Source organism: Pelodiscus sinensis, chromosome 17, assembly GCF_049634645.1.
Source record: "Pelodiscus sinensis isolate JC-2024 chromosome 17, ASM4963464v1, whole genome shotgun sequence".
Classification (NCBI taxonomy): Eukaryota; Metazoa; Chordata; order Testudines; family Trionychidae; genus Pelodiscus; species Pelodiscus sinensis.
In genome coordinates this window covers 23,099,661-23,122,725 of record NC_134727.1, presented here as the reverse complement: position 1 = coordinate 23,122,725, position 23,065 = coordinate 23,099,661, and the positions used below count along the sequence as shown (strand labels likewise).

Genomic DNA, 23,065 nt, shown 5'->3' with positions numbered 1-23,065 from the left:
TCCAATCTAAACCTCCCCTGCTGCACTTTAAGCCCATTACTCCTTGTTCTGTCCTCAGTAACCAAGAGGAACAAATTTTCTCCTTCCTCCTTGTGACACCCTTTTAGATATTTGAAAACCGCTATCATGTCCCCCCTTAATCTTCTTTTTTCCAAACTAAACAAGCCCAGTTCATGAAGCCTGGCTTCATAGGTCATGTTCTCTAAACCTTTAATCATTCTTGTTGCTCTTCTCTGTACCCTTTCCAATTTCTCCACATCTTTCTTGAAATGTGGCGCCCAGAACTGGACACAGTACTCCAGCTGAGGCCTAACTAGTGCAGAGTAGAGCACATGTTAAAGTTAAATCAGAACAGGTGAAAAACATGACAAGGAATAAAGTAACTTTAACACTGTCTTGTAGTGATGCCATGACGGATAAAGAAACCTCTTTCTCCTCTTTAACAATCACCTTAAATTTAAACTGGGTGTCAACACAAATCATTGGGATTTTTGTCTGAATACCAATGGCAGGTGGGGCGTGGAGGAAGAGGGGGGGAGTGGAGAAGCCACTCTTACACTCATCTTGATTTTTTTTCCATTTGTGTAAAATGATCTACCATTCTCAAAGCTTCACAGAAAACTGTTGGCTGATTGGGGTTTCATCCATCTTTTGTCAAAAGGAATTATTTTCATCCCATCTAAATCTAGTTTTCCCTGCTTTGTATTCTTAATTCAGCGCTCTCCTTGGCTTACAACATACAATGGAGATGCAAGGCCAAGAAGGTGCTTGGTATCACCGAGTCCCCAGTGTTTTAGAGCTTAATTGTCTGCAGGTTTGGATTATTACAGCCTTATCTCTGGGAGAGCAGCCTGCTCATGCCTACAGCAAGTGGCCTTGTTCTCTAGGCATTCTTTCTAGCATGCTTGGGGAGTGCTGACAGTTCATTTTTCACAGCAGACATGGCATACAAGCAGTCTGGAAATCCAATAACCTTGAGATTAGATCTCACCGTCTTATTATTTAGGTTCCTACCTAATCTTTTAAGAGTTTAATATCCTTTAGAACTAAAGTTGTCACCGTTCCTGACGCAGTAGCACAGTCTCCAGTTTCATTAATTACATTTCTGATCCCACAGGATAACCCCACAGAACAGCGCTTTTCTTTCACCAGGAAGCGTCATAGATTTACTGAGCTAGATGATGCCATGCTCCCATGGGACTCTGCAGGGCTGTAGGTGGGAGTAAGACCACCCCCATTTGTACATACTGGCCACAATGCAGCTGTGGTGCTCCAGGGAGTGTCCAATGTGTTCATTCTGGCAAAGACACAATGAGGGCAAAACGGAGAGTAGGGCCCCAGTTCTGGGCTTCCGTGGGCTGAGCAGTGGAGCTGGCTGGTCAAATGGAAGGAAAAACTATGCTACCCCTTACAGGAGTGTGGGAAATCACTCCCTAGGACTGAGTGTGGGTGCAAACAGGGAGCCCAGATAGGTACCATGCACACTGGCCCCTGCTACTTCCTTGAGACAGTGCACCCACACAGCACCCCTCACCAAAGGTTGCATGCTAAAAGGCATGAGAGCCCACTGACCATAATTATTTTCCAATTTAACCATCCATCTCTGCAACTTACTTTTCTAATATTTGTTGAAGCCTGACACTGCCTTCTGTGTACCGTGTACATGGCTCTGAAAGGTTTTTTTTTTTTTTTTTTTTTTTTGTGTTACTGCTATTTTGCTCTTTAGAGGTATTGGGAATAAAAGGTAGAAGTCAGGAATGGTTTTAATGAGCTAATTCTGCCAACTTTATACCTGCGGAGCAGATCCTTTAACCTGGAGTTGTCCCAGGCATAAGGTGTGAGGAACCATTCCCTGTGAATGATGGCAGAGCCTGGCCTGCAAGCCTCCCTTGGCAGGAATAATGGACACTTGCTGTTCCAGAGGGAAACTCAGTCATTTGATTCTAAAATTCAAATTTTCCGAAGGTGGTTAATAACTTACAGCAATTTGCAATTTCCATGCATTCTGACTGATCTATTGCCTCTCTCCTTCTGTGCAACCATTCTCTCCCACAGCCCAGTCATCACATTCACGGGGCCAAATCAGTGCTTAGGCAAAACCGTTTGAATGGACCCATTATGATCCATGACAAAGGCAGTGTAGTTGGACACAGCTGTGTGTTAACATAAAAACATGCTGCCAATGGAAGAAAGTTGTTCTGAGATTTTTTTAAAAGCTCTGGCATATGAAATCATAAAACACTAGAACTGGAAGGGACCTCGAGAGGTCATCGAGTCCAGTCCCCTGCCCTCATGGCAGGACCAAGCACCATCTAAGATCATCCCTGATACATGCCTATCCAACCTTCTATTAAATATCTCCAGAGATGGAGATTCCACAGCTTCCCTAGGCAATTTATTCCAGTATTTAACCACCCTGACAGTCAGGAAGTATTTCCTAATGTCCAACCTTGCTGCAGTTTAAGCCCATTGCTTCTTGTCCTATCCTCAGAGGCCAAGGAGAACAATTTTTCTCCCCCCTCCTTGTGACACCCTTTTAGATACTTGAAAACTGCTATCATGTCCCCTCTCGGTCTTCTCCTTTCCAAACTAAACAAGCCCAGTTCTTTCAATCTTCCCTCATAGCTCATGTTCTCTAGACCTTAAATCATTTCTGTTGCTCTTCTCTGGACCTTCTCCACATCTTTCTTGAATTATGGTATCCAGAACTGGATACAATACTCCAGTTGAGGTCTAATCAGCACAGGGTAAAGCAGAAGAATGACTTCTCATGTCTTGCTCACAACACTCCCAGAATCATGTTTACTTTTTTTGCAACAGTGTCACACTGTTGACTCATATTTAGCTTCTGGTCCATTATGACCCCTAGACTCCTTTCTGCAGCACTCCTTCCTAGACAGTCACTTCCCATTCTGTATGTGTGAAACTAATTGTTACATAAGAACATAAGAATGGCTGTACTGGGTCAGACCAAAGGTCCATCTAGCCCAGTAGCCTGTCTGCCGACAATGGCCAGCACCAGGTGCCCCAGAGAGGGTGGACTGAAGACAATGATCAGCGATTTGTCTCCTGTCATCTTTCTCCAGCCTCTGACAAACAGAGGCCAGGGACACCACTTCTATCCCCTAGCTAATAGCCTTTTATGGACCTAACCTCCCTGAAATTATCTAGCTTCTCTTTAAACTCTGTTATAGTCCTATCCTTCACAGCCTCCTCTGGCAAGGAGTTCCACAGATTGACTACATGCTGTGTGAAGAACTTTCTTTTATTAGTTCTAAACCTGCTACCCATTAATTTCATTTGGTGTCCTCTAGTTCTTCTATTTAGGGAACTAATAAATAACTTTTCTTTATCTGCCCTCTCCACACCACTCATGATTTTATATACCTCTATCATATCCCCCCTCAGTCTCCTCTTCTCTAAACTAAAAAGTCCCAGTTGCTTTAACCTCTCTTCATATGGGACCCGTTCCACACCCCTGATCATTTTAGTTGCCCTTTTCTGTACCCTTTCTAAGTCCAAAGTATCTTTTTTGAGGTGAGGAGACCACATCTGAACACAGTATTCAAGATGTGGGCGTACCATAGTTTTATACAGGGGCAGTAAGATATTCTGGGTCTTATTTTCTATCCTTTTCTTAATAATTCCTAGCATCCTATTTGCCTTTTTGACCACCGCTGCACACTGTGTGGAAGTTTTCAGAGAACTATCCACGATAACTCCAAGATCTCTTTCCTGATTTGTCATTGCCAAATTAGCCCCCATCGTACTGTACATATAGTTGGGGTTATTTTTCCCTATGTGCATTACTTTACACTTATCCACATTAAATTTCATTTGCCATTTTGTTGCCCAGTCACTCAGTTTGGTGAGATCTTTTGGAGTCCCTCACAGTCTACTTCTGTCTTGACTATCCTAAACAGTTTAGTATCATCCGCAAACTTTACCACCTCACTGCTTACCTCTTTCTCCAGATCATGTATGAATAAGTTGAAAAGGATTGGTCCCAGGACTGACCCTTGGGGGACACCACTACTTTACCCTCTCCATTCTGAAAATTTACCATTTATTCCTACCCTTTGTTTCCTGTCTTTTAACCAGTTCTCAATCCAAGAAAGGACCTTCCCTCTTATCCCATGGCCATGTAATTTACACAAGAGCCTTTGGTGAGGCACCTTGTCAAAGGCTTTCTGAAAATCTAAGTATACTATAGCTACTGGATCCCCCTTGTCTGCATGTTTGTTAACCCCTTCAAAGAACTCTAACAGATTAGTAAGACAGGATTTCCGTTTACAGAAACCATGTTGACGTTTGTCCAGAAAATTATGTTCTTCTACATGCCTCACAATTTTATTCTTTACTATTGTTTTGACTAATTTGCCCAGTACTGAAGTTAGACTTGCCGGTCTGTAATTGCCAGGATCACCTCTAGAGCCCTTTTTAAATATTGGTGTCAAGTTGGCTACCTTCCAGTCATTAGGTACAGAAGCCGATTTAAAGGATAGGTTACAAACCACAGATAATAGTTCAGCAATTTCCCATTTGAGTTCTTTTAGAACCCTTGGATAAATGCCATCCGGTCCTGGAGATTTGTTAACATTAAGTTTTTCTATTTGTTCCAAAACCTCCTCTAATGACACTTCAGTCCGGGACAGTTCCTCAGATTCATCACCCACAAAGGATGGTACAATTTTGGAATCTCCCTAACGTCCTCAGCTGTGAAGACTGAAGCAAAGAAATCATTTAGTTTATCCGCAATGGCTTTATCATCCTTGATTGCTCCTTTTATCTCTCGATCGTCTAGGGGACCCACAGGTTTTTAGCAGGCTTCCTGCTTCTAATGTACTTAAAAAACATTTTGTTATTTCTTCTTGAGTTTTTGGCTAGCTGTTCCTCAAAATCTTTTTTTGCTTTTCTTAATAGATTTTTACACTTGATTTGACAGTGTTTATGTTCCTTTCTATTTATCTCACTAGGACTGGACTTCCACTTCTTAAAATATGCTTTCTTGTATCTCACTGCTTCTTTTACATGGTGGTTAAGCCACGGTGACTCTTTTTTAGGTCTCTTGCTATGTTTTTTAATTTGGGGTATACATTTAAGTTGGGCCTTTATTATGGTGTCTTTAAAAAGTTTCCATGCAGCTTTCAGTCACTGTGACTCTACTCCCTGTGCCTTTTAATTTCTGTTTAACTAACCTCCTCATTTTTGTGTAATTCCCCTTTTTGAAATTAAATGCCAGAGTGCTGGACTGCTGAAGTGTTCTTCCCACCACAGGAATGTTAAATGTTATTATATTATGGTCACTATTCCCAAGCGGTCCTGTAACGGTTATCTCCTGGACCTGATCCTGCACTCCTGCACAGGACTAAATTGAGAATTGCCTCTCTCCTTGTGGGTTCCTGTACCAGCTGCTCCAAGAAGCAGTCATTTAAGCCATTGAGAAAGAGAGAAAGCTGTGAGAGAGTCTCGTGTCTGTTTTGCATGCATTGATTCTTTGGCGAGGTGTCTGAGATGTTTGTCCGGTGTACATGGCAGATGGACACTTTGGGCACATGATGGCATAAATTATATTTTCTTCCACATATTGATCTGAGGAAGTGGGTCTGGCCCATGAAAACCCATCACCTAATAAACCATCTTGTTAGTCTTTAAAGTGCTACATAGTTCTGTCTTTTGTTTCAGCTACACCAGACTAACACGGCTGCATCTCTATCACTGTTCCCTTGAGACTTTCATCCTCTGTAAGAGCACTGGGGCTCTCAGACTGGAGGTGGGAAAGTACTACAGTGTCCCGGAAAGTCTCATCAGCATATCTCTCTACCTTCCTTAGCTCCTCCAGTTCAGCCACTCTGGCTTCCAAAGCCTGAACTCATTCTCTGAGGGTCAGGAGCTCCTTGCAATGGGTGTACACATACGCCACCCACCCACAGGGCAGGTAATCATACATGTTACACTTGACGCAATAAAAGGATAGCCCCCACTCTGCTGCTGGGCTTCTGTCTCCATTTTTCTTAGGAAGAAGTTTAAATATAAACTGGGCTTATTAAATGTCTGGAATATCGGATGTTAGTTCGAATTAACTTTCATAGGCGCTACACTAGCGCTCCGCTAGTTTGAACTTAATTTGAACTAGCGGAGCGCTTAGTTCGAACTAGGAAAACCTCATTTTATGAGGATTAAGCCTAGTTCGAACTAGTGGAAGGCTAGCCCTCCCCAGGTTTCCCTGGTGGCCACTCTGGCCAACTCCAGGGAAACTCGTCTGCCCCCCTCCCGGCCCCGGAGCCCTTAAAGGGGCACGGGCTGGCTACGGTGCCCGTGCCAGGTGCAAGCCTGCCAGCACCCAGCCAGCAGACCCTGCATCTGGCACGGATCGAGCCAGCCACCCGATGCCCCCCAGCCCTCCCCCTCTTAGTTCCAATTAGCTTAGTTCGAATTAACTAATTCGACATACCCATACTCTCTATACCATCATATAAATCGTTGATGAAGATATTGAACAGAACCCGTCCCAAAACAGACCTCTGCGAAACCCCACTTGTTATGCCTTTCCTGCATGATTGTGAACCATTAATAATTACTCTGAGAAAGGAGTATGTGTTTATTTTTGCTTCTCACTAAGAGAAAGGGACTGTGCAGCAGGAAGGGGGTGGGATTTGTAGCTTCCTGCTTAACTCTATTCATTAGAGTTCTATGATTCTTTATTTCCCATAGACTTTTCAGAAGTAATGCCTGGGCTTTGATTTATGTCATGTGATATTTTGGTGATATTAGTGGAAGCCACAAGGCTAGATACTAGCACTCCAATTTGAAAATGATTAAATAATAACATGAGGTAATTAATAAAACAATTAATAATAAATAATGAAGTAATACACCAGGAAAAAATGAAAAACCTGGAGATTGATTTTCTACAGTATCCTAGTAGCAAGTGACAGCTAGGAATTTATGGCTGAATTCATCTTTCTAGAGCAGAGGAGAGTAATACAGGTAATAAAGCTTCAGTTGGGATTAGGTCAGATGAGATGGAAATTAGAGAATTGGTAATACCAGCTGTCATGATTTTAATGAGAATTGTAAAATTTGTGTATTTCCATAAAATCACAGCTCTTGGATTAATTTTATTACATGAGACTTTTTTTAAAATAATGAAAACAAACCCCACAAAGTATGTTTCTAGACTTGATGGAACATGTAAACCTTACAGGCTCAAAACTGAAAAAGCCAATAGAAAGAGCCCCAATTTTTCAAATCTCCTGACTAAGCCATACTCACAGCGGGGTGAGAGGGAAGGAGATGAGGATCTGACTCATGCTATTGGAACATGTGCAGTCATCAATAACAGAAAACTTCTAACCTTAAACTCACTAAATTGCAGTGGATTTATGCCCCAAAAATACGAGAACAGAGGAGATAGATTGTGTTGGCAGTTAATCTTAGTTAGAAATATGAGTAATTAAAGAAAAAAAAACTTGCAGATAGCATAAGCCAAGACATTGTAAATACTATCAAGATAACCCCTTAAATCCAAATTGTGCTCAGAGATACCCATGTACACTCCCACCATGTATTTGTCCAGTGCTACACTGAGAAATTCTTGTAAAACTTCACCCATGTAAAAAAGACTATTTTGATAAGTACTAGAACGTCAATGTGTCTAAAAGCTATGTTCTGTGATTATATTCTGCAAACACATAGGGTATGTCTAGACTACAGGGTTTTGTCAACAGAAGTTTTGTTGACAGATACTGTCGACAAAGCTTCTGTCGACAAAGAGCGTCTAGACTACAGCCAGTTCTGTTGACAAAGCAAGCCGCTTTGTTGACATAACAGTGTGGACGCAAAGGACAGTGTAGATGCAATAATGCCTTCTATCAACAGAACTCTGTCGACAAAAGGCATTATTCCTCGTAGAATGAGGTTTACATACGTTGACAAAACTGCTGAGTTTTGTCGACGTTATGTCGACATAACTCAAAAGCAGTGTGGACGCAGGTATAGTTTTGTCGACAAAAGTCCACTTTTGTCGACAAAGCCCTGTAGTCTAGACACACCCTTAGAGTCAAGCCAAGTTAGGGTGAGTCTACGCTGCATCCTTGTCTCAAAATAGCTTATTTTGAAATAATTTCAAAATAAAGTGCTATTCTGAAATGTCCCTTAACGTTTGTGGAATGAGGTTTACAGGGACGTCGGAATAGTGAACCCGTTAGATTTTGAAATAATGGGCATTCTGAAAAGAAGTGGAATAGCTATTTTGGGATACTTCCAATATCTCAAAATAGCTCCACAGTGTAGATGTAGCCTTATAAACCTCTTCAGCTGGTACTATGTTGGGAATCACAAGATTCCTCTCCTCTGGAAGAAACAAAGATGAGCTACTGGGCAAATGACTGAAGGATAATATCATGCTCAGAGTTTTGCTAAAAGGGATTGGATCAGACCCATAACAAACTACACCTCCAAAAAATCTACAACATTTTCATGGTGCCCCAAACATCTTTTATTCCCTGTTACAGGTCCATGACACCAAGAAACCTAACAAGGGATACAGATACTGAGGTGCTAGTCTACCACATATTATCCGTCTAGCCATGTGTCTATCTGTCTGTTTGTTCAAGAACTCCTAAACGGTAAGAGATAAGACCACGAAATTTGCTATGCAGCTTCCCCTTATCATAACTTAAATCAAGATAAGAGTTTGGTTGTGTTAGGAAAATGGGATGTGCCTGGAATGGGATTGCTTCTCATAAAACCATACAGAAAAGGGACAGAATCGCCAGGCAGGTGAAAGGGACTGGCTGGGGGTGCCCCCCATCGAGGACTGCCCCAGCCCCAAGCACCATTTAGGGAGGGAAGGGTGGGGCTGTAGCTGCCCCCACCTGATTCATACAGGAATGCATGAAACCATACAGAAAAGAGACAGAGTCACCAAGCAGGTGATGGTTGTAGAGAAAAAGCTTGAATGCCCCAGCCCCGAGCCTCCCACCCCGCAGGTACCGTTTAAGGAAGGTGGGGAGTAGCTGAAGCCCACCCCCCCCCATATGCCATTTTGGGACTCGGCTTTCTTTTAATCCCTTTCCATGGATGCTAAGGGAGTGAGGGGAAAGTGCTTGCATTCCATGCATTCCTCTCACACCTGGCTGGTGAGCTCCTTCCCATAGGCTATGTCTAGACTGCAAGCCTCTTTCGAAAAAGAGCGTCTAGACTGCAAGTGGAACTTTCGAAAAAGCAAGATGCTCTCTTTCGAAAAACCCCTGTTTGCATTCAAGAATGCCTTTTTTCGAAAGAGCGCTTTCGAAAAAAGGCGTTCTTCCTCGTGAAATTAGGTTTACTGCCGTCGAAAGAAAAGCCGCGTTCTTTCGATTTAATTTCGAAAGAACGCGGCTGCAGTCTAGACGCAGGTGAAGTTTTTTTGAAAAAAGGCTACTTTTTTCAGAAAAAACCCTGAGTCTGGACAGAGCCTTAGAGTCCCTAAGGATGGTTCTCTGAGAACAACTGGTCACGATGAAGTGGCAGTCAAAAAAACCAAACCAATAATGTTAGGAACTATGAGGAAAAAGAAAATAAATATCACAATGTTTCTATATAAATCCATGCTGTGCCCACCCCTTGAATACTCAGTGCAATTCTGGTTGCCACATCTCTAATCAAATTCAAATTAGAATTTGAAATACAGGTTGGCTGTCCCTGGCCCAGTAACTGAGGCTACATCTACACTGCACAGTGTTCTGGAATAATTATTCCGAAACAGCGTATTTTGAAATAGCACGTCTGCACTGCAGGGAAGCCTTAAAATTAATCTGAGGCAGGTTTCCCTACTGTAGACATGCTATCTCGATTTAGAGCCTGAGGAGGAATAACTTAGAATGGCCCTGGTGAGGGGCTATTTTGAAATAGCAGAAGTGGAGTGTCTACACAGCCCCTATTCTGAAATAACTATTTCAGAATAGGCATTATTCTTTGTAGAATGAGGTTTATAAAGGACGGAATAAGCCATCTGTTATTTCAAATTATTTAAAAAATAACGGAATTGCTGCGTAGATGCTCGCATAGTTATTTTGGAATAAGAGCCATTATTCCCAAATAACTTTGCTGTGTAGACATACTCCTAGAGACTGGAGTGGCTCTGAAACAGGGAGTTTGCTGGAACAGGGAAGGTTGAGGCTCCTCTGCTGGCTGCCAGCCATGCTCCTGTGCTCCCCACTGGGCCCTTTGCCCACTCCTGGTTGCCAGCCTCAGTCACTGGCCTCTGTTCCTCATCCAGCAATGCTCCCAGCTACTGGCCTCCCTGCTGCCCAGCTGTGGCATCTCAGCCACTGCTGGCTCCCTGTCGCCAGCCTGTCTGAGGCTTACCAGCTCTACCAGAGCTCTTAGTAACCAGCCTTGCCTTGGACCGCTGCCAGCCCCTCTGCTGCTGTCCTGGCCAGGGTTTCCCAGCCACCGCTGGCCCTGCCACAGCTACTGGCCACGGCTGCCTGGCCCCAGGCTGGAGCTCTCAGCCACCACACTCCTGCCAGACAACAGATGTTGCCGGACTAGAGAGTCCCAGATGTGAGAGGTTCAACCTATAATACACAGAAAGGCAACAAAAATGATTAGTGGTAGGGAACTGTTTCCATACGAGGAGAGACAAAAGACTGGGACTGTTCATCTTAGAAAATAGATGATTAAGGGGTTTATGATAGGGGACTATAAAATCATGAATGGTAACCAGGGGTCACCCAATGAAATTAATAGGCAGCACAAACAAGGGACTACAGCTTCACACATCATGCTGGTCAACTTGTGAGAATTCATTGCCAGGGGATGTTGTGAAGGCCAAAGGTATAAATAGGTTGAAAAAAGAGCTAGAGTAGTTCATAGAGAATCAGTCTACCAATTGCCTTTAGCCAGGATGGTTGAGGATGCAACCCCAAGCTGTGGGGGGCAGGCTACACTACTGACTGCCAGAAACTGGGACTAAAAGACAGGAGATTGTTCTCTAGTCAAAATTGCTCTGTTCTGTTCATTCCCTCTGAAGGAAGCAACGCAGATGACTGTCAGAAAGCAGAATACTGGGCTAGATGGCCCATTGGTCCTGACCCAGTATGGCCATACTTAGGGTGTGTCTAGACTATAGAGTTTTGTCGACAAAAGTTGTCTGTTGTCGACAAAACTATACCTGCGTCTACACTACCGCCACGTTCTGTCAACAGTAAGTCGACAGAACGCGGCAGTTTTATCGACAGCAGTAAACCTCATTTTACGAGGAATAACACCTTTTTTCGAAAGTACTCTTTCGGAAAAAAGCACTATTGCATGGAAACTGTGCTTTTTCAAAAGACAGCGTCTAGACTCTCTTTCGAAACAGTGGCTTGCTTTTTCGACAATGCTGATCGTAGTCTAGATGCTCTTTTTCGACAGAGGCTTTGTTGACAATATCTTTATAGTCTTATTCCTGTCTCTGGGAAATGAAATAAAACCACCCTTTGCAGACATTTCCCTCCCACTTGCAGAGTACTCAAGAGTCCATTGGAGCATGCGAACACAAATATATTTTTTATTTTCATAAAAGAGAAACTGAGAAACCTACATCAAAACACCAGCAATTTAAACACCTACCCCTCCCAACCCAGATAACAACTGTTTAGCTCATGGCGATACGGAATTCTGTTCCACACAAATCCCACCCACATAAAGCACCCCTGATGGGTCAAATTAATTACAGTGGTGGTCAAGAGCATCTAGTGGTGGCTCTCTTCCATTGACTTGCTCTTGTCAATGGAAGAAAATTGGGCCCTGCTCCACTGTGCAACTGAGAGGCACAGTCCAGCAATTTCAGTCCTTCTTCCACCAGCCTGTGTGGGCTCAGACATGAAATCAGCTCCATGCTGCTTCCAGACTAGCTGTAGGCTCAGCTCTGCTTTTCTTGCTGCCCAGCAGATTCCTCCACACAGGAAAGAAAATCTCCAGGTGGAGAACTGAGTGCAAAGCTATCCAAGGATGCTGGATAACACTTCACAGCCCTTTCCCCTATTTACTTGCTGAGCATGAGCTACATTCACCCACCCATATATCCATGCAATCAGGATGACCTCTGGCCCAAGGCATAGCCTGCATAAACTCTAGGCCCTTTCCTGGCAAGGATAAATAAATAGTCTATTATCACATACCCTTATCAGAACATACACAAGTCCCAACTAAAGCTACACTCAGGTGGAATTATGTGTAAACATTACAATTCATGTAAACAGAGCCAGCCACAGCTGGCTTTCCCCTTTCTTCATTCCTGTAGGCATGCTATGCCTCAGGCTTGTACACATGCTTTTTTATGTATAGGAGGTAATAGCCTTTTTATCATGAAAATGTCCACATAAAAGTTAATGTTGATAAATGCAAAGTAATGCATATTGAAAAACATAATCCCAACTATATGTATAACATGATAAGAGATTAAATTAGCTGTTACCAATCAAGAAAAACATTTGGAATCACTGGGGATAGTTCTCTGAAAACATCCACTCAATGCCATATGAAGAGAGATTAAAAAGTCTGGGACTTTTCTGCTTGCAAAAGAGAAAACTAAGGGGGGATATACTAGAGATCTATAAAATCATGATGGAGTGGAGAAAATAAATAAGGGAAAGTTATTTACTCCTTCTCATAACATAAGAACTATGGGTCACCAAACAAAATTAATAGGTAGCAGACTTAAAACAAACAAAAGGAAATATTTCTTTACACAAGGCACAGTCAACCTGTAGAACTCCTTGCCAGAAGATTTTATGAAAGCCGGGACTTTAACAGGGCTCAAAAAAAGAGCTAGATAAATTTGAAGAGGATTGATCCACCAATGGCTATTAGCCAGGATGGTCAGGAATGATGTCCCTAACCTCTGATTGTCAGAAGCTGGAAATGAGCAACAGATGATGGATCACCTGATAATTACCTGTTCTGTTCATTCCCTTGGGAGCACCTGGCATTGGCCACTGTTGGCAGACAGGATACTGGGCTAGATGGACCTTTGGTCTGATCTAGTATGGCCATTCTTATAAGTTAGTTTAATTTTTTCTTTATTTTCTGTGAAGTGGGAAGTGAAGAAAGAGACAGAAAATGATCTGCAAACATCAACTTATTTATCTTCTTGTTCCACTGAATCTTTGGGGATGAATCTTTGGCAAGACAGCACTTCCTTCATTGCATCTCTCTCCTCTGTGACTATACTGCCTGAAGGATGGCATCTACATTCTAAACAGAGGTCAGTGTGTCAACCTAAATCTCTTTTGTATGATCACAGGGGAATAGCAATGCTTTCACAGTCCTAACATTGAGGTAAAATCTTTGAGGTGCATTAAACATGAGCAATCCACTTTAGAAATCCTATTCTGAAACTGAATGGAGCGAGCCATTCATCCCTGCAGCCTGGCAGTACTTTAACAAGTATGCTAATCAATAAGAGTTGTATTGTAACAGTGATTTGCAAATGGGAGATGAGGATCTATAATTCTTCAAGGACTTGAGATAAAATGTTCAGTTGATAAGGAAGATTGGATGGAATTATCCTTTGTAGCACCCTTTAAAATGCTCCTCATGCTGGTGACATGCCTATTACAATAACAAGATGTTAGCCCAGAGCAGGCAAATTCCAACCTGCTGGCCACATCCGGTTCATGAGAGTTAGCCCGGGGCATCCCGACACCACTATCTTTAATTGAGCCTCTGCAGGTACAGGTGATTGTTGGCCAGAGATTGCTGTTCCCACTCCATTGGAGCCCCAGGAAGTGGTGACCCAGTCCATGCCACTTCCTGCAGCTCCCATTGGCTGAGAATGGTGAACCGCAACCAATGGGAGCTACAATCACCTGCACCTGTGGTGACAGCTAAATATAGCAGCAGTGACCCGCCAGAGGTTAACCCTGGTGAACCACCACCTTTTATTGCTCACTCCTGTATTAGCCAGTTATAAGGAACATTCATTTTAAAAAATGTGATATCAGTACCAGTCTCCTCAGCGTTGTAAGTTACTACCCAAGTGATGATGTTGATTTATTTAGCATTGTGCAGTAACAGCCTTTGTTGATCAAAGTAAAATAAAAAGGTTGTTCCTACATTTTGAAAGTCAAACATACAATAGGAAAGTCATTCATCTCATTTTAAGCGATGCTTCGACAGTTCCTCATTTTTATCCTTCAGACAAATGGAAAAGTAGCTCCAAAATGTTTAGTGGAAGAGGGAAGCACTGCTTAGAGAGCTGGGTTCAACAACTTGGACAAGCACAAAGAGAAAAAGGCTTGTGAAGAAAGGAGCAGAATGGGAGAAATGGAATTGTAAGAGATGGAAATTATTCATGTAGACAGTAGCAAAGAGAGGATGGACTGATGTAATATAGAGGGCAAGGACTGGTGAATGGAGTTTAATATGGCTAATTTTTAAGAACTAGTTTCTAATGTCTGTGTTACTGATTATGTACACTCTCTATCTGTTCTGTGTCTCATATTACAGCTCTGATATTATGAGTAACTATCGCGAAGACAGTTCAGTTTCCCACTGGTAACTGAGTGGCATAATAGAAATGCTATCATCCTTGCCCAGGCATAAATGCACAGAAAGGCAGCATTGCTTCATTTTGGAGCTTCTATTCAGTAGGAAGAAGGTGTCAGAGCTGGTTGAAAAATGGGCAAATTTATGTGAAAAACACGTCTCACTTCTTTAACCTAGAAAACCATGACGTTTGAATTGTTTTGACTAGCTCTGCTGAATATAGCTGTAGCTGAGAATAGTGCAGATCTGAGCTCCTCACCTTCATCCCTGCATCTCAGTCCTGTCTTAAAGCATCCTGTCTCTTTGGAGGAGTGAGCTGTGCTGAACTTTGAAGTGTATTTCTAGTTTGGACAAGAGGGGATTAGGAAAAGACATGTCTACTCCCACCAATTGCTACACGCATTTTTGCAGCTGTGGACAGATTTAGAAAATAAAAGCTATTGAGTAACCACCCATTGCATCACCTAACTCTGCAGGGTTGTTATCATTACAATAGCCCTGGTTTAGGATTTAAATTGGTTTGCAGGAGACAGTAGATTATTATTTATCATGGGAAGTAGAGTAGACATTATAAAGAGGTGCCACGGGCAGTTTAATGGAGACAAGGGTAAGAGTTTAATAAGGCTTTAATACTTGCATGATGTTCCAAATCACATGAGAGGGGTGTGATTTGTAACATATTCTAATGTTCTGCACTCCACCTGTCCTAGGTAGAGTATGCTGATGTGTCTAGATACATAAACTACGGTAAGTCTACACTACAAAGTTAATTCGAACTAACAGCCGTTAGTTCGAATTAACTTTCATAGTGTCTATACATACAAACTGCTAGTTCGAACTTAATTCGAACTAGCGGAGCACTTAATTCGAACTAGGTAAACCTCATTCTACTAGGACTAACGACTAGTTTGAATTAAGTAGTTCGAATTAAGGGCTGTGTAGACACTTAATTCGAACTAGTTGGAGGCTAGCCCTTCCCAGCTTGCCCTGGTGGCCACTCTGCCCCCCTCCCAGCCCCAGAGCCCTTAAAGGGCACGGTCTGGCTACAGTGCTTGTGCCAGTTGCAAGCCTGCCAGCAACCAGCCAGCAGACCCTGCACCTGGCACAGAATGAACCAGCCACCCGCTGCCAGCCGGCCCTCCGCCTCTTCCCAGGACCAGACTGGCGGCTCCCAAGAGCCTACCCGGGGCCACAAAGGCAGGCGCCCGCCTGGTCTAGTGCGGAGATCGTGGACCTCATCAAGGTTTGCGGGGAGGTCTCCAACATCCACAATCTCCACACTAGCCACAGAAAAGCGGCCGTCTAAGGCAGGATAGCTGCCGGTCTGGCCACCAAAGGCCACATGAGAACCCAGGAGCAGGTTTGCATGAAAATCAAGTTGGTCCAGTGGGATCCCCGACTTTGAGCCCTGAGCTTAGAACATAAGAACATAAGAATGGCCATACTGGGTCAGACCAAAGGTCCATCTAGCCCAGTAGCCTGTCTGCCAACAGTGGCCAACACCAGGTACCCCAGAGGATATGGACCGAAGACAATGTCCAAGCCATTTGTCTTCTGCCATCCATCTCCAGCCTGCCACAAACAGAGACCAGGGACACGGTTCCTACCCCCTGGCTAAAAGCACTCCATGGACCCAAACTCCATGAATTTATCTAACTTCTTTTTAAACTCTGTTATAGTTCTAGCCTTCACAGACTCCTGTGGCAAGGAGTTCCACAGGTTAACTATGTGCTGTGTGAAGAAGAACTTTTGCTTATTAGTTTTAAACCTGCCACCCATTAATTTCATTTGGTGTCCTCTAGTCCTTCTATTATGGGAACTAATGAAGAACTTTTCTTTATTCACCCTCTCCACACCACTCATGATTTTATAGACCTTTATCATATCCCCCCTCAGTCTCCTCTTTTTTAAGCTGAAAATCCCAGTCTCTTTAGCCTCTCTTCATATGGGACCTGTTCCAAACCCCTAATCATTTTAGTTGCCCTTTTCTGAACCCTTTCCAAGGCCAAAATATCTTTTTTGAGATGAGGAGACCACATCTGAACACAGTACTGAAGATATGGCGTACCATAGTTTTATACTTCCCCTCCTCCTTCTTCCCCTGGCTTCCCCTTTCCAGCTCTCTCCTCCCAGGTTTCCCCCTCCCCTCTTTCGTCCCCTCTCCCACCTCCTTTTCCCAGTCTCCCCAGAGGTTAAACCCCCCGCCCCAGTTTTGTTAAATAAAGAGAGTTTCTATTTTTGAACACTCATGTCCTTTATTTTTTACATCAGGAAGAGAGGCTTGGGAGGGGTAAGTGGAAGGAGGTGAGAGAGGAATGTGGCACAAGCCTCCAATGGGGAGGACTGGGGTGGCTCTGCGAGCTCCTCGGGGGGGGGAAGCTCTCCTGCAGGGCCTCGTGGATCCTGACAGCCCCCCGATTGACCCCCCAGATGGCAGCCTGCGGCAGGTGCAGCCGGGCTGATGGCCGAGTGCTGTGACGTGCCGAGTGTGGGCACTCAGGGCACTCCAAGACAGAACTGCTTTGCTGTCCCTCATCGAGGTAGACAAGCAAGCGCGTAACCCTGAGAACTGTCTGTTTGGGATGGGGGTCGGGTCCCTTTAAGCACTGCCCTTGGCTAGCCTGAGGCAGCAGCTCCACACTCTAAGTCCTAACCAGATGCCCTGCCGGCACTGGTTCCAGCCAGACTTAACTTCAGTTCAGGGTCCACTCAATGTGGACATGCTAGTTCGAATTAGCAAAACGCTAATTCGAATTAGTTTTTAGGTCTAGATGTACTAATTCGAATTAGCTTAGTTCGAATTAATTTATTCAAATTAAGTTAGTTCGAATTAGTGCTGTAGTGTAGACATGCCCCTAGGGATCTTTTAGACCACACAAGCCGAATCTATACGGGTAATTAGAGCACAGCACATTAGAGTGTTATACAAATTGCATACTCCTGGCATCACTTGTCTTTAGCTGAGCCATCAGCCCAAGCTGGTAAATGCAACTAAGCACCTAAGAGCTAGCAAGTTCTAAGCACGTTTTTACAAGAGTAGAGATAATTTTTTCAATAAAAGTTTTTTTTGTGGAAATTTTTTTTGACAAGGAACCAATTTTGGGCCAGCTTGTCAAGGGGACAATGCTTTGGAAAAGTCAACGTTTCACCAAAGCATTAAAAAAAAGTTGGCAATATTTTTTTCTTCATTTTCAAACAGCTTTAGTCCTTAATAACCTCTTTCTGTATCAGGATTCTCTGCTTTTTGATGTGGTATTTGCCTTTGAATTAGTAAATGTTACCCTATACCTGAAGAAATTAGTCACTTTTTACTGAACAAACTAACCGCATCAACTTAGATCTCAGTCAGCAATATCTTCATCAGAACCAGTTTATCTGCATCTACCATTTAATGAAATGAATAGTTTTTCCAGTTGCAATGGCATTAACTCCGAGTGGAGTCAACAGTCTTTACCTTGTTTCGACTTTGCTATTTACCTTGGACTCGCACCCAGCTTGTGATTGTTGCTACTAACATTGCAACTAATGCTCATTTGATCTGGAGTTCCCTGCATGTAGCCCTTAGTCCATAAGTACTGCCTGAAATCGAGGTCAGTGATGCTACATCATATTAGCCTTCTCCAAAAACATCCTCTATCCATATCTAAACTGGTGGCTCCCCTTCCAATAACTAATTTATACTTTTCTGCTGCCTACAGTAATTGTATTTTTGGCACCAAACCAGCACTATCTATACCATGCCCACTCTGTGCTCACAGAAGCAGCAGTCGTTCAGTAACAAATCACTAGCCACCAAGGACTTCATAGTTGTTACTGTGCTATACATCGTGGCTGCATATAGACTGGCATGATTTTCCGCAAATGCTTTTAACGGAAAAGTTTTTGTGCAAAAGCACTTTTTGCAGAAAACGTCCATGCCAATCTAGATGCGGTTTTGCGCAAGAAAGCCCCGGTCGCCATTTTCGCCATCGGGCCTTTTTTCCGCAAAACGGTTCTCAGCTGTCTACACTGGCCCTCTTGAGCAAAAGTATTTGTGCAAGAGGCTTTTTCCTGAATGGGAGAGTCATTGTATTTGCAGAAGAACACTGACAATCTTATATGAGATTGTCAGTGCTTTTCCGGAAATTCAAGCAGCCAGTGTAGACAGCTGGCAAGTTTTTCCGGAAAAGCGGCTGATTTTCTGGAAAAACTTGCCAGTCTAGACACAGCTACAGTGTAGTCAAGTCCGTAGCCTACAGATAGCATAAATACTTACTGTAGCATGCTGTTACACCCTCTCTGATGTCACCCTGTCCTTTCTGCCACTTTTCCCCTCAGAAAGAACTCATAATATGCTTTATGTGGTTTCAATTAAAATGCACAGTAAAATCTTCCAGCAGTTATTTCCATTGGCAGCCTGTGAGATTCTTTCAGCTCCCTCCCCTCCCCCGCATACGCTTTAACCCTGGCACAGATAAGGGCTCATTTTTCACTTGAGCAAAGAGTCTAAATACATTTCACATGGTGCAAAGTCCACATTTTATCAGAAACTAAACAACCTAAAATAAAACTATCCAGAGACAATAACATGTTAACTTCACTTCCACGCAGATTTGAAAGCCATTCTAAAACTTTTTTCTTTGTGCAGTCACTTTTCTCCAAGCTGAATGCTACTTTCTCCAAAAGGTGCTGTGTAGTTTTGGTTAGAGGTCTTTAGATCACACAGATGAAGACACTAAACAAGCTAGGAATTCTGTTCATTGTGGCTAATGCTGAGAGAAATGTAAAGACAGTGAATATAGGGAATGAAATGGGTCACTTTGTATTTTGCAGGAGATTAAATATGTGCTCTCCAAACATACCTAGCATACATACTTTTCTCTGGAAAATGAAGGCAATTTCCAAAGTTGAAGGTGCCAGCCAGAGATGGGATTGATGCTTCAGAGGGAGCATGGTCAGTTGAGGGAGCCATTTGTCATTTTCATATGAAAAATCAAGCAAAACCTTCTAGGGTTTGGGCTTTGCCAATAACTCAAACTCGACTCATGAAGTTTTCAACAAATTTGAGCCAAATTATCAGCAAATTTCAGCTGGATGATGCATAGCAAAACAAATCAATTCCTGGTGTGGGAGAGGAAGAAATATTTTAGATCCCTCCAGAGATCTCCTTCTGCCCCACCGGGGACTAGCACCAACAGACTTCAGAATTGTAAATCCTCTTCTCCCTTCCCCCCCACACAACAAGATTTGGGGGAACAAGAGAAGAGGAATAGCTGCTCTGAAACATGGCCTTAGGAAGTTCTTATCCATAGACACAAGGCCACATGCATAATAAGCATGGCAGAAATATAGAGTTGCTGAGAATGAGGTCTGACTCCTCTTTTCTACCTCAGTACTTGAAATGTATTAGGCCAAACATATTTACAATCAACCTAGATGCTTCTTCCATCTTTCAGTTTCATCGACAGGCTGCATAAACAAAGCACACATGTATCAAAGAGCAGTTGGTGGCTTACAGCCAGTTGTGGACAGGAACTTATTTAGAAAGCTTCTGTTTTGCAGGCCAGGATCTCAACTCTTCCCTCAGTCCTAATGAAATCTGTGTAAAAACGGGATCCTCGTGGCTTAATATTTCCTCTACTTCTGCTGCTTATTTCCCACTGAGGTCACAATTCTAGGTGGCAACCTAATTATTTCCACAGCTGCCAACTGAGATGTCATCCACAGAATAATGAATTCCAGCAGGGAATATATAGCTATAACATGCCATTATATGAAAATGCATTAAAATATGTACCAGTAGATGTGCTTTAATCAACTCTCCATCTGGTTACATCATTATTTTGCTCTTTCTTAAAGCCAAAGTGCCAGCATAATCATCCTATGAGAGGCAAAACACTGATACATCAGCATCTAAATTAGAATTCTGCTTCCATGGAGATACTTCTCTGTCTTAGCCTTTTCCTTGTGAGTAACAGCATCTGCACTCAGGACAGGAGAAAAGGGGAAGAGAAGGCAAAAAAACCTTGCTTTGGAGTAGGGGCTGGGAAGAAAGGAGGAGACGCTGCAAAATTAAAAAACAAAATGTTGTTTTAAGTTGCAGATGGTGACATTTCAAGGAGTAGCTGAAATTGGATGAAATTTTGAAGCAATTTTAAATTCAGCTGCCCAGTTTTATAAAGCAAAACTGAGAAATTCTCCTAAATGGGAAAATTAAGTGATGTTTCAGATGCAATGACAGGTATTCGCTCACCATTAATTTTATCCTGCAGGTAGACAAACATATTTTATAAAGCACAGTGCCCAGTGACTGGTATGTGTGTATACATTAAATATATCTATATCTATACAAAGAGAGAGACAAAGGGAGGTGTGATTAAAAACCATTGAGCGCTTTTGGATGCTAAACTCTTGTAAATCTGGTTCTAACTGATTTTCCAAAAATCACATAATGACTGACATTTCTAGGGTTAAAAGCCATGCACCTGTACTATTAAAATCACTTCTCTCTCCCCATATACATACACTCCATGTATGTAGTCATTCCAAGAAGCAAGGGTAGATAGTCAGCATATAAACCCAGGTTTCCCATATAGAGTGGACAAGAAGGGAAAAAACAATGGGAGTTGCTGGATACTGAGCACTTTTTGAAAATCTGCCCCCCATGAGCAGATTTGAAAATCTGGCCTCGTCACCTCAAAATGAAGATGACATTTACGTACCTCACCCAAGTGTGATGAATGAAATCATCAATGTTATCAAATTGCTTTGCGGAGAGAGTGCTGAGTTATTATTATGGGGCGAGAGGTTTACAAGCACTCAAGGGGATTGTGAGATTAGTTCTTAGATGGGCAAGGAGCTTTATGTTATTCTACAGTGACCTTTGCTGAGCGATCACAAGTGTCAGAGAAAGAGTTATATTGTCATAAAAGGAGAGCGGAAAATTACTTGGAATTAAAAATAGATCTCTTGTTGGAAGTCACACGGGCGTTTCCTCTCCTCTCATGTTCCCCAATCTCACCTAAGCCAACAGATTTCATCTTCTGAAAAGGATCCTGTGACTAGAACAGACCCAATCCAAAGAACAGGTGTCTTTTCTACAGAGTTGGGAATGCATCGTGGTGGGTCTAGGTATCCAAAGTGAGAAAGCAATAATAATTGCATTATAGATCAAATTAGTAGAGATGGAGAAAACCAGAGGTGGCTTTATTTGACACAACCTCATCAGGCAGGTTTGCACATTGCATTGCTTACAGGTTCTGTTTAATCCCAGCCAGACAGCACTACAAGGGTTTTGAAATTGGGGTGAGCCCTGGGGGAGGAGGGCATCTCTATTAGGAAATATTAACCTTCCTATAGTTCTATTCCTAGTGATACTGATTTCATAGGATGTTCCAGTAAGCTTCCAAAAAGTTGCCCATGAGTTAAAAAGACAGATAAAAAGCCTGCTCCTAATAGTTTGAATGTCAAATATTCACTATGTACAAAACTCTTTTCCACGGGATTGAAATCTTCTTTAAATAAAGCATGCAAGCTTTTTCCTGGTTCTACACCCACACACTGGTTTGGCCTTTGACCATATGTGGTTTCAGTACCTCAAACCTGGAACCCATGCACGGCTACCTCCTTTATACTTTACAAAGAGGAAGTTGCTAATGTGCAATTACGTGCCAAATGGGCAGCGTTCCAGCTGGGCTATTTGGTGTATTGGACAAGTACTAATGGCAAGTAGCCAACAGGGCATGCAATGCAGGTTTTTGGGCCATCCATTGTTGCTGTCAGGATAAACATATTTTGCTTTCAACAATAACATTTAATATTGAAGGACTCTGTGCATGTCCCAGATTAAAGAGAAGCATAACAATGTGAGGGAAACAGGTTTTATAAGAAAATGTATACAAAGTATATTTCAGAAAATTTTCATTTAGATTTGCATGAACCACAACTTGCAGGAACCAGATGCAATATTTTTCTGCCAAAGGTATTGCGATAGTATGAGAGAAGAGAATAAAGCGTTCATGTTTGAATTTTAGTTGCTGCATTAAGTTATGTTGAGGCTGCTTCTATGGTGTTAGGCTAAATCCTGATGTCTGTCTCTGCAAAGAAAAGCAATGGGATGTGATTGAGGAAGTCTGAAGAGCATTTGGCTTGTATGGGATAGGAAGTTGAAAGGGTGCTGTATCTGGTTTGAATTTGTCATGCCAATGGTGGTTATGATCATGAGAAGCTGGCAATGCATCTGCCTTCCAGTGTGTTTGGAGAAGCACATTTAGAGAATGACGTATATTTTTGCATGTTTAAAAAGAAAAAGAAAAAGCTTCCAATTCACAAGGGCAACACAGAGAAGATTTTAGGGGTTTTAAAAGTCAAAATTAATATTCGTCCCTGCATCAGTTTTGTTGTTAGTCGATTAATTTAAGTATCTGGTAAGTCAGCCTTCAAGACAACATCTCTCAGCAATGCATACACTTAGCCTGCACAATCAGTCATTTTCTGAACACTAGGGTTTTATTCTAAGCTTGGTTTCACAGTAATTGCTTAAACCTCATTATGGTCTCATTTTTAG

The 23,065-nt window shown here is 42.6% G+C and overlaps 1 long non-coding RNA gene across 2 annotated transcripts in view; it reads left to right on the top strand.

Annotated features, from left to right (window-relative positions):
• LOC142818725 (uncharacterized) overlaps nucleotides 1-23,065 on the top strand; it is a 136,070-nt gene that overhangs the window by 51,835 nt on the left and 61,170 nt on the right. Inside the window, exon 1 of one of the 2 annotated variants that reach the window (XR_012896341.1) lies at nucleotides 12,642-13,237. The exons of the other annotated variant lie outside the window; for it this stretch is intronic. This is a non-coding gene — a long non-coding RNA (uncharacterized LOC142818725). Of the gene's footprint in view, nucleotides 1-12,641; nucleotides 13,238-23,065 lie in introns of those variants that run through there. 2 annotated transcript variants of the gene reach the window in all.